We start from the raw sequence: 8,289 nt of genomic DNA, 5'->3' as shown, positions 1-8,289 counted from the left end.
ATACTTTTAACGGCCAACTGATAGGAAAATTCATTATTCCTAGAGCATTTTCTGGGATACTTATTATCCTACAGTTTTCCACTTGTTTCATCACACGAGATATCAAAAACACACATGTGCTAAATTATTACCTTTACTTCGGCATGATATTTATTCCAGTGTTTACTAACACTACCCAAAGCAAATATTAAAATAATTCTTAATATATTTCAGGTATCAGTGAGTTAACCTACATCATCATGCCAATCGATAGTTCCATTGTGAATGTAGTTATCATAAACAATTTTTGCGATAGTTAAAAAGCCATTGGAAGTATTAATTATTGGATTATTTTTACCCTATTGCTTGCCACTTTAAGGCACATTTAGTACATATTTTATCATTTTCCCTTTCATGCGGAGCTCCAACTAACCCTTTTTCACTTCTTTTTTTCGCGAGAATCAGTTGCAATTGGCGCCTGGTGATAGCATGCATGTCAATGTCCTCCACATGATTATATGTAAGTGGTTTTACAAGAAATACAAGAACTCACTCTTACATAATGAATAAAGTAAGTGGTGGCATTCAAAATGTATGCACTACTTGCATTCCGAATACACTCCAACTTAATTAGTGACTGATTTTCTCTTGCTAAAATTCAAAAATGACTGAAAATAATTCGCCCCCAACAAAGGTGAACGAGATGACGGATGGTAACCGTTAGGCTAACAATAATAATATTTACATTGGCATATATATGTTCGTATGTTTTACAAGACGATGTGGAGAAAAAAATTGGAGTATTGTCCTCGAAATGCTTCGAAATTTTATTTTGCATTTTATATGCTGTGTTAGCCTCACCAGACGACTCAGATGTTCCTTTCTCTCCCTCGCGCAGTGGTTTATTTGCAGGAAAACCTTAAATTCTTCTCCGATTTTTTCGATGGTGGAATTGTTTGGCTGTGAGGTTAGGGGGGGTTCACGGGGCCTTCCTACCTCTGAAATCGTGCTTGCGGATCTTGGCGAAGGTAAAAGTAGCCAAGTTGCACCATTTGTACAACCTGATCCGGTCAAATCGATCCCCAGCTGGCACGAAACGCGTAAGCAATACGCGAAGTTCGACTCCGGAAAATTACGCAGATGGCGGCACCGGATTTTTGGACCGGCTTTTGAATGTGATTGCACCTGCCGCTGGTCGACCTTCCGTGTGTCCATCACTCTGCCTGGAACTGCCGTCCTCACAACAGGCTGGCTTAAAGCAATCTTCATGTCCGACCATCCTCCTCGACCGCCAAGCTAAATAAATACATAACCTATTTGACCGGTCCAGCCGACCTGTCACAACACCATCATTTGGACTACCTTTCGCTTGCCTCCTACCTATCGTCCTTTCTAGCATGGGTGACCCTACCGAGAGTAATTGAGAATGAAACCCTACAGTGTAGCTCTACGGGTAATCGGAACTCGTAAATATTTTCACCGCGACAAGATTAGTAATGAGCGGGGATGTTGAAAACAGTATGAAAGAGGGTGGGACTTATTTTGAATTGAAGAGAGAGCTAAGAGTTGGGAAGGAAGACAGGTCGGGTATTTCGGCAAAATATTCCATGTATATCTGCTTTGACCGATCACTCTCTACTTCGCTGAAGATCTCAGGCTAACCCTTCATTCTCACCGTTGACCACTTAAGTGCCATGGCAACTCGAAAACAAAGGCAGAAGTGGAGAGCAAGAGTGCCATTTATATTTTGGAAAAAAAGTAAAGCTGAAATATTCAAGCAGTAAAAATGTATGCTTTGTTGGAAAAAAAACTCACGTTTCATTTAGATGAGTGTTTGTGAAAAATTGGGCCCCAAAATGTCCGGCCAAAATGATTTTGTCCTCGCACGCAATTTGAAGTAACATTTGGGGAAAATCCTCATTTGTTTCCTCATATCGTGGAGATCTTTTTGCATGACATCTTGCCAGCCTTTACATCGCAAATGTGTAAGGCCACGCCCCACCAGACAATAAATTGGTCGCCGATATTCCTCGCTTTCTACATCACTAGGGATTAATATCAGGCTCCGCTCAGCAGGGACGCAGCTAGGTTTTAAGGCTGGGGGGTTTAGGTGCAACTAATACCGGGGTGTGTGGGAGTATGGAACACCCACCAGGATAAGCGGTAGGTGCGAGATTAATAAATTTCGGAATTTTAAGGTAAATGGTTCCAAATGGTGAGTTTTACGGCTTTCTGAGGGATATTTTATTGATCCTAACATTATTCTATTAGTAATATCAATCAAATTAAGTAAAATGGATTAAACTTGAAATATCTCTGAGTTTGGGGGGGGGGGGTTATCCCCCAAAAATCCCCCCTCGCTGCGCCACTGCCTCTCAGAATGTGAGGAATTTACAAGATAATGTCAGTTTTGGTTGAAAAAGTTCGACTTTACGTACTTCCATTGCTAGGACACGGAAAAAGTGTTTGCGATGTCGCCGGATAGGTGGACCTAATAAATTTGACTTGATCATGCTCTGGTTGCTGATTTTGAACAGGTACCTATTCCTGATAGGGAAAGTTACTGCAACTGTTCTGAGAAGTGGAGGATTGTTCTTTGCGTCGGCGTCTAAGCTATTTGCAAGGCTCATTTTTGACAATCATTAAATATTCTATATATAAATAAGTGCGGTTTCTCATTTAGGAATATTAAATATATGTTCTTCCTAAGTACCTCAGGCTATTCGTATTATTGAGATATAATTCAAAGACTGTAAATATCACAATATTCTGACTATGGCTATTTTTAAATTCTTTTTACTACAATGCTTGATTACTATAAATATTTATGAATCCTGGGATAAATTATTTTAATGTGTTATCTTTTTGAGAAAGTTATAAAAAATATTTTATTATATTATTTCAAGTAATATTTGGAGTGCATAGAAAATTTTGTGATTGAAAGTGATATATTATGTAAATTAATAGTAAAAGAAGGTAATTTTTGAGCATTCATTAAGACCTTCTGGCAATAAATTTTTAAGCAGTATATACATATACACGGAATAGATTCAGAACTATCCTCAGCAAATTCTATTGAGTCGCTCATATATTTAAACATTAACATTAATTTATTATACTTCTACCTAGTTTGTTTCACATATAATTCATGGGCATACAAGTCTTAAATCAACGGATTAGTCTGTTCATTCGCGTGCAATACGAGTTTCCCCGAAAAGAGGAAAGAGATACTGCCGCAAACGCCATTAGCAAAGTGGTTGTCCCATCGACTGATGATGCGGAAAGATAATTACATGTTCCTGTCCCCCTGAATGGTTCGGTTAACGCATAATAATGGCTTGATATCTTAATGTCAAGTGATAATATGGCTAAACCGGAGATAATGGACTGTCACATAATTTACAAAGGCATATCAATTGGCGATAAAGGTATGCTATTTCAATTTAGAAATGCGGCCTGAATTATTAGATAATTTTATTATAAATGTTGGCATTTAAATTTTTGATCCAATATTTTTGGCAAATTTTGTGAGTACAGTCAGTCATTAATATATCAATTAGGGTCTAAATTCCATCTTTCCTGGCCCTATTTCTCCATTATGCACGGCCACTCCTCGTAATGTTTAATCATTATCTAAAAATTTTGTTGTAGGTAAACGAAATATTAATTATGCATTAATGTACCCCATGCATGAGAAATTGTTCCACCTTGACCTCCGGGGACGATATCTAAGTTCCCCGCTGTATAATTACTGGAGGTCACGCATGTACCTCGTAATAGCATACCTTGAATTAATTTTTCAGCGAATTTTAAAATTGGATGTTTATTTATTATTGTTACATAATTATTATGGTAAGGACCCATAGAGCAAGAATGTTTCTCCTTTGAAATGAATTTTAACATCTGAAACCATAGCTGCAGTTTCGTTTGCCTCATCGTCATTGAGACGAAGATTAAAATAAGTTTTGAAAATATTTTCTTTTTCCCCATCGGCATATTTTGAAGACGAAATGAATTAGCAAAATGGAATTATCAGCCCAAGAACCGTTCCCTCCAAGTTTGTTTTGACAGCATATGAAAGGCATAGTGTAATAATAGCTGTGATGTAAAAATGGCCTATGTGTGCAAAATGGTGCCAGGAAAGTCCAAAATAAGACACTCCAATTGGAAATTTGTGGTAAACGGTTATATTCTTGCTTGCATCACGATTGAAACTAGTCAACACAAAGATTTTCCGGAAAAATGTTTGGTTTTGATTAGTAAATGCTACTCTTTGAATGTTTAAATTGCTTTCTGGGTTTAGGAGGCCTGTGGAGCAAAGTTATATTTCCAGCGAGGACTCAACGATGCAACAAATTTCTGAATGGTTCTTTAAATGACAACAGTCCTGCAGACCACGAATATTGTTCTTTTTTGGTTCCTGTGGACTACTGATAAGATGACTCACTAATGAACACAGGAATGAAACTTTTTCAGGTTCACTAATATATATTAATAATACATATAATAGTGAACCTGACAAAGTTTTACTCCTTTATTTCCAATATGGAAAGGTTTCACAAAGTCAAGCCTGAAGTTATCAGTTATAACATGTACACAGCTGAAGATTGTATCAAACTGCAGGGGCATGTACACCAACATGATAAAAATTTCTTGACCATCCGACTTCCCAAACTCGCGAGAAATTTAAAAATTTAGTTCCCGTTATTTTCTGAACACGCCTCGTATTCCACGTCCAAGAGGACTTTTCAGGTGCGGGGAAAGAATGGATGTGGTGGCTAAGGAGCTGTGGGGCGGTGAAGGAGAGGGCGGCGGCGGGTAATTAACCACGTGTCCAATGGGGCGTGGGAAAGAGCGAATGGGAAGAAAGGAAGAAATGCTCCCTCTCCAACATTTTCTCACTTCTCATCCACTCTCGACTCAATCCTTTTTCCATCTCCACCAGTCCCCTTCTTTCCCTCTCCATAACCCGTAACATTCACCCCGCGTCATTCAAGGACGGAAAAAATATAAAAACGATGAAGCTCCGTCCATAGCAACTTAGCTTGACATAATTTGACTTAATATCGACCAAACCAGAAAGTGAAATATTTCACCAATCTCTCACTATTCACACACTATCAGTCTTTTTTTTCTTCTTATTTTGACCTCATTTATTAATACTAAAATAATTTTTGGAGTGCAAGTCAGCTGTACATGATGCAAAAAAGTTGTTAGCCAACGTTTCAGTTTATTTTAAACTATCATCAGGGCTTTGCATGAAAACATGAGAACAATATAAAATCCAATGATATACAATATTTTTACAGAAATACATGTTACGAAAGAGGTTTTTTTACAACAATATAATTTTTTGAAATATATAAGAAGAGAATACACCAAAAATTTGGACATACGTTAGCTTTGCACATATTTATTGATATTACGTTACAAAGCTATTACCAAACCTAGTTACCATTAATTTTGATTAAAAACACTAACAATCAATTACAAAATCGATATAAGAGTATGGGCTCGTTCGCAATTTTATTCAACCGTCGATTGCATTAGCGTCTGAAAAATAAGGAGATAAAAATAAAAATAGAAAAAAAAAATTTTCCATTTTCATTTCTATCTTCTTTTCATACTCTCGGTAATATCTCAACTTGGGCAGCAGTCACCACTAGTGTACACCAAGGGTCTGTCCTTGGCCTCCGATTATTCTCTCTTTACATACTCGACCTTCCTAATTGTCTAACACACATCAGTTACACGCTCTATACCGACGACCTCCTAATTTACCGTAGCTGTTCGTCATATAAAACTGACGAGGCCGTATAAAAATTTAATGAAGATATTTATGGAATAACCCAGTGGGCCACTCGTCACGGCCAATTTTGTCTGTTTTTGTAACTATCAATGTGACTGCAAATTTTACAGTTATTATTTTTCTTCATATGGATTATTCTTGGGCTATAAATATTTTTCTATCTCTATCTCTACTTATAGAGCCAATTACGACGAAAAATAGACGACCCTTACAAAGGCAGCATTAATGTAGACGAATAAATATTTTTTTTCCAAAAACTATGATTCTCGTTTTTTTTCTGAACACACCTCGTGTTCCCACTCAATCTTACCTCCCACATCTCACCACCTCCCGCCTAGCCTTTGCAACCAGCAGCTAAACCTCCATGCCTATCCTCTCTATGCCTTGCTTTCCCTTTCTCTCCACTTCACAATCCACTGCCCCACTCGTGTTCGCCATATCTGTGGGTATTCAGGGTAGATGATGGAGGGGTTGGGAAGGAAAGGGACAAACTCCCCAAAATCTTCGTCTCAAGAAACCCACTGCCTCTTCAGCTTCTCTTTTGTTCCTTCTCTTGGCCGGCCGGCTCAGCGACAGCAGCGTAAAATCCTTAGGGGTGGTTTAAGGCCGTTGTTTCGAGGAGGTGGGGAAGCGAAGAAAAGCGGTTCAACACTGTATATAGGTATGCCTATGCAATACCTCTCGGAAGCCTGTTAGCGATTATGAGCCTGATATCTGATATTCTTAGACGAGTAAAGTTTAAATATTTTCATGAATTATTTTTAAACACAGCTGTCGTGCGTAGGTTTCCGCGGCGTTGTTCACGATGACTGCTAATTTTCGGGTTCTCCAGCCGCGTCTGTCGTTCATGGTTGACTACAGTTTTGAAAGCCATCCTGCTTTCGTCATCTGGTCGAAGGTGAGAAGTTTTCATTTTTTTGCCGTCTTATATAGCACTGGCCGATCTCCCCCTGTGCGCTGATTGGTCAACACTCTCTTCCACACGTTGCTGATTGGGTAGCCGTTGTCCTATTAATATTTTTTGTTTTGTGATCCAACTATATACCTTTAATATTCTAGGTCACTTCGTAGACCACTACACTATCCAAGTTTAATATTTAACAGTTAACTATCCAGGTTATTTGACTCCGGTGGCAATTTTTACCTTTATTCTTCCTTGACCACCTATCCCGGCGTTAGCGTTGGTATAGGGTTCACATTTGGCTATTGTCTTCTTGGAAGCCCTTTTTCCCTTGCGGTGCTACCCTAGGTAGACCCCAAGGACTAGCATCTACCACCGTTGAGGCTTGGTAAATTTGCCATGCATAGTTGGATAGTGGAATGGTCTGCGCAGTGTCCCAGAATGGCAAAGGCCCGTGGTTCGATTCCCGATGCAGGGGAATTTTTCTAATTGCTATGAATGTAGATTTAAGCCAGCCGCTTTCGTGGCAGGCGTGAAACAAAATAAAATGCTTTCAAATCTGGTGAAATAAAAATTTTCTCATGAGAGCCACCTTAAAGATTTCGGCCACACCCGTCCCCCTAATTCTCTAAAGTGTATCCTCGGTTCCTTAGCCGAACAATGAATGCTCAAATTTCCGTAGCTGAGGATGTGCCATCAAGAGATTTAAGGTCATTTTTTAATGACGTAAGAATTTAGGCATTGTTTACTTGGTAAGATGAAAATATTTTTAGTTTATTTTTTGATATTTTATCATAATTCTCATTATTATTTTCTATTAATATTCTCATTACTCCTTCTACAGTAGCACTATGAAACGTATAAACCTGAGAACCTATGGAAGGACCTATCAAATAGGTTCGTAGGACCTAGTAATTTGGCGAGGAAGGATCATAATTTTTAAGATAGAGCCTCTGCGACAGCTCCCAAATACGCTTATATTTACCTTATCTATTTATATATTATATTATTACATCGGGGGATAGAGGACTGAAATGGCTTACCCCAGGAAATTTTGGAGCCCTTTCCGTTTAATACCTACTCGCATTTTTATGACGAGGCTGGAAAAATTAAATTGTTGGGGAAGTTTTGTATTTTTTTACCTGGAATTTTCTATTTCGCATCATCAAATTACTTTATTTTTGACCTGTATGTTACCGCCTGACCATATGGCCGACTTGATACAATTTTTTACAAGCAAAGAAATATCAATAAAATTATGAAAATGGTGTCAAGCAAATGGCCCGCAAAAGAAGAACATGATTTAACGGTGGCGAACCTATGACTCGCGTACTAGAAGCGGCACGCGGTACTGTTATTTTGGCATAAGAGAGTAGGGAAGGCGCAAAGTGCAATGGGTTAGGTTGGTGCGCGAATCAAGCGAGTTTACACTTAATTTATGAAGTTTGACAATCCATCGCCAAAAGGTTCGCCACTCCTGAACTTGATTATATGCACATGACTTATTTGCTATTTGACATACCATATCCTGTTGGATGTGGTTCAATCATCGATGATTTTCTGTTTGTTTTTACAAACTATCTATTAAACGAAACTTTTA

This window comes from Ischnura elegans, chromosome 3, assembly GCF_921293095.1.
Source record: "Ischnura elegans chromosome 3, ioIscEleg1.1, whole genome shotgun sequence".
Taxonomy (NCBI): domain Eukaryota; kingdom Metazoa; phylum Arthropoda; class Insecta; order Odonata; family Coenagrionidae; genus Ischnura; species Ischnura elegans.
The sequence above is the reverse complement of the archived record's forward strand: the minus strand, read 5'-3'. Positions refer to the sequence as shown.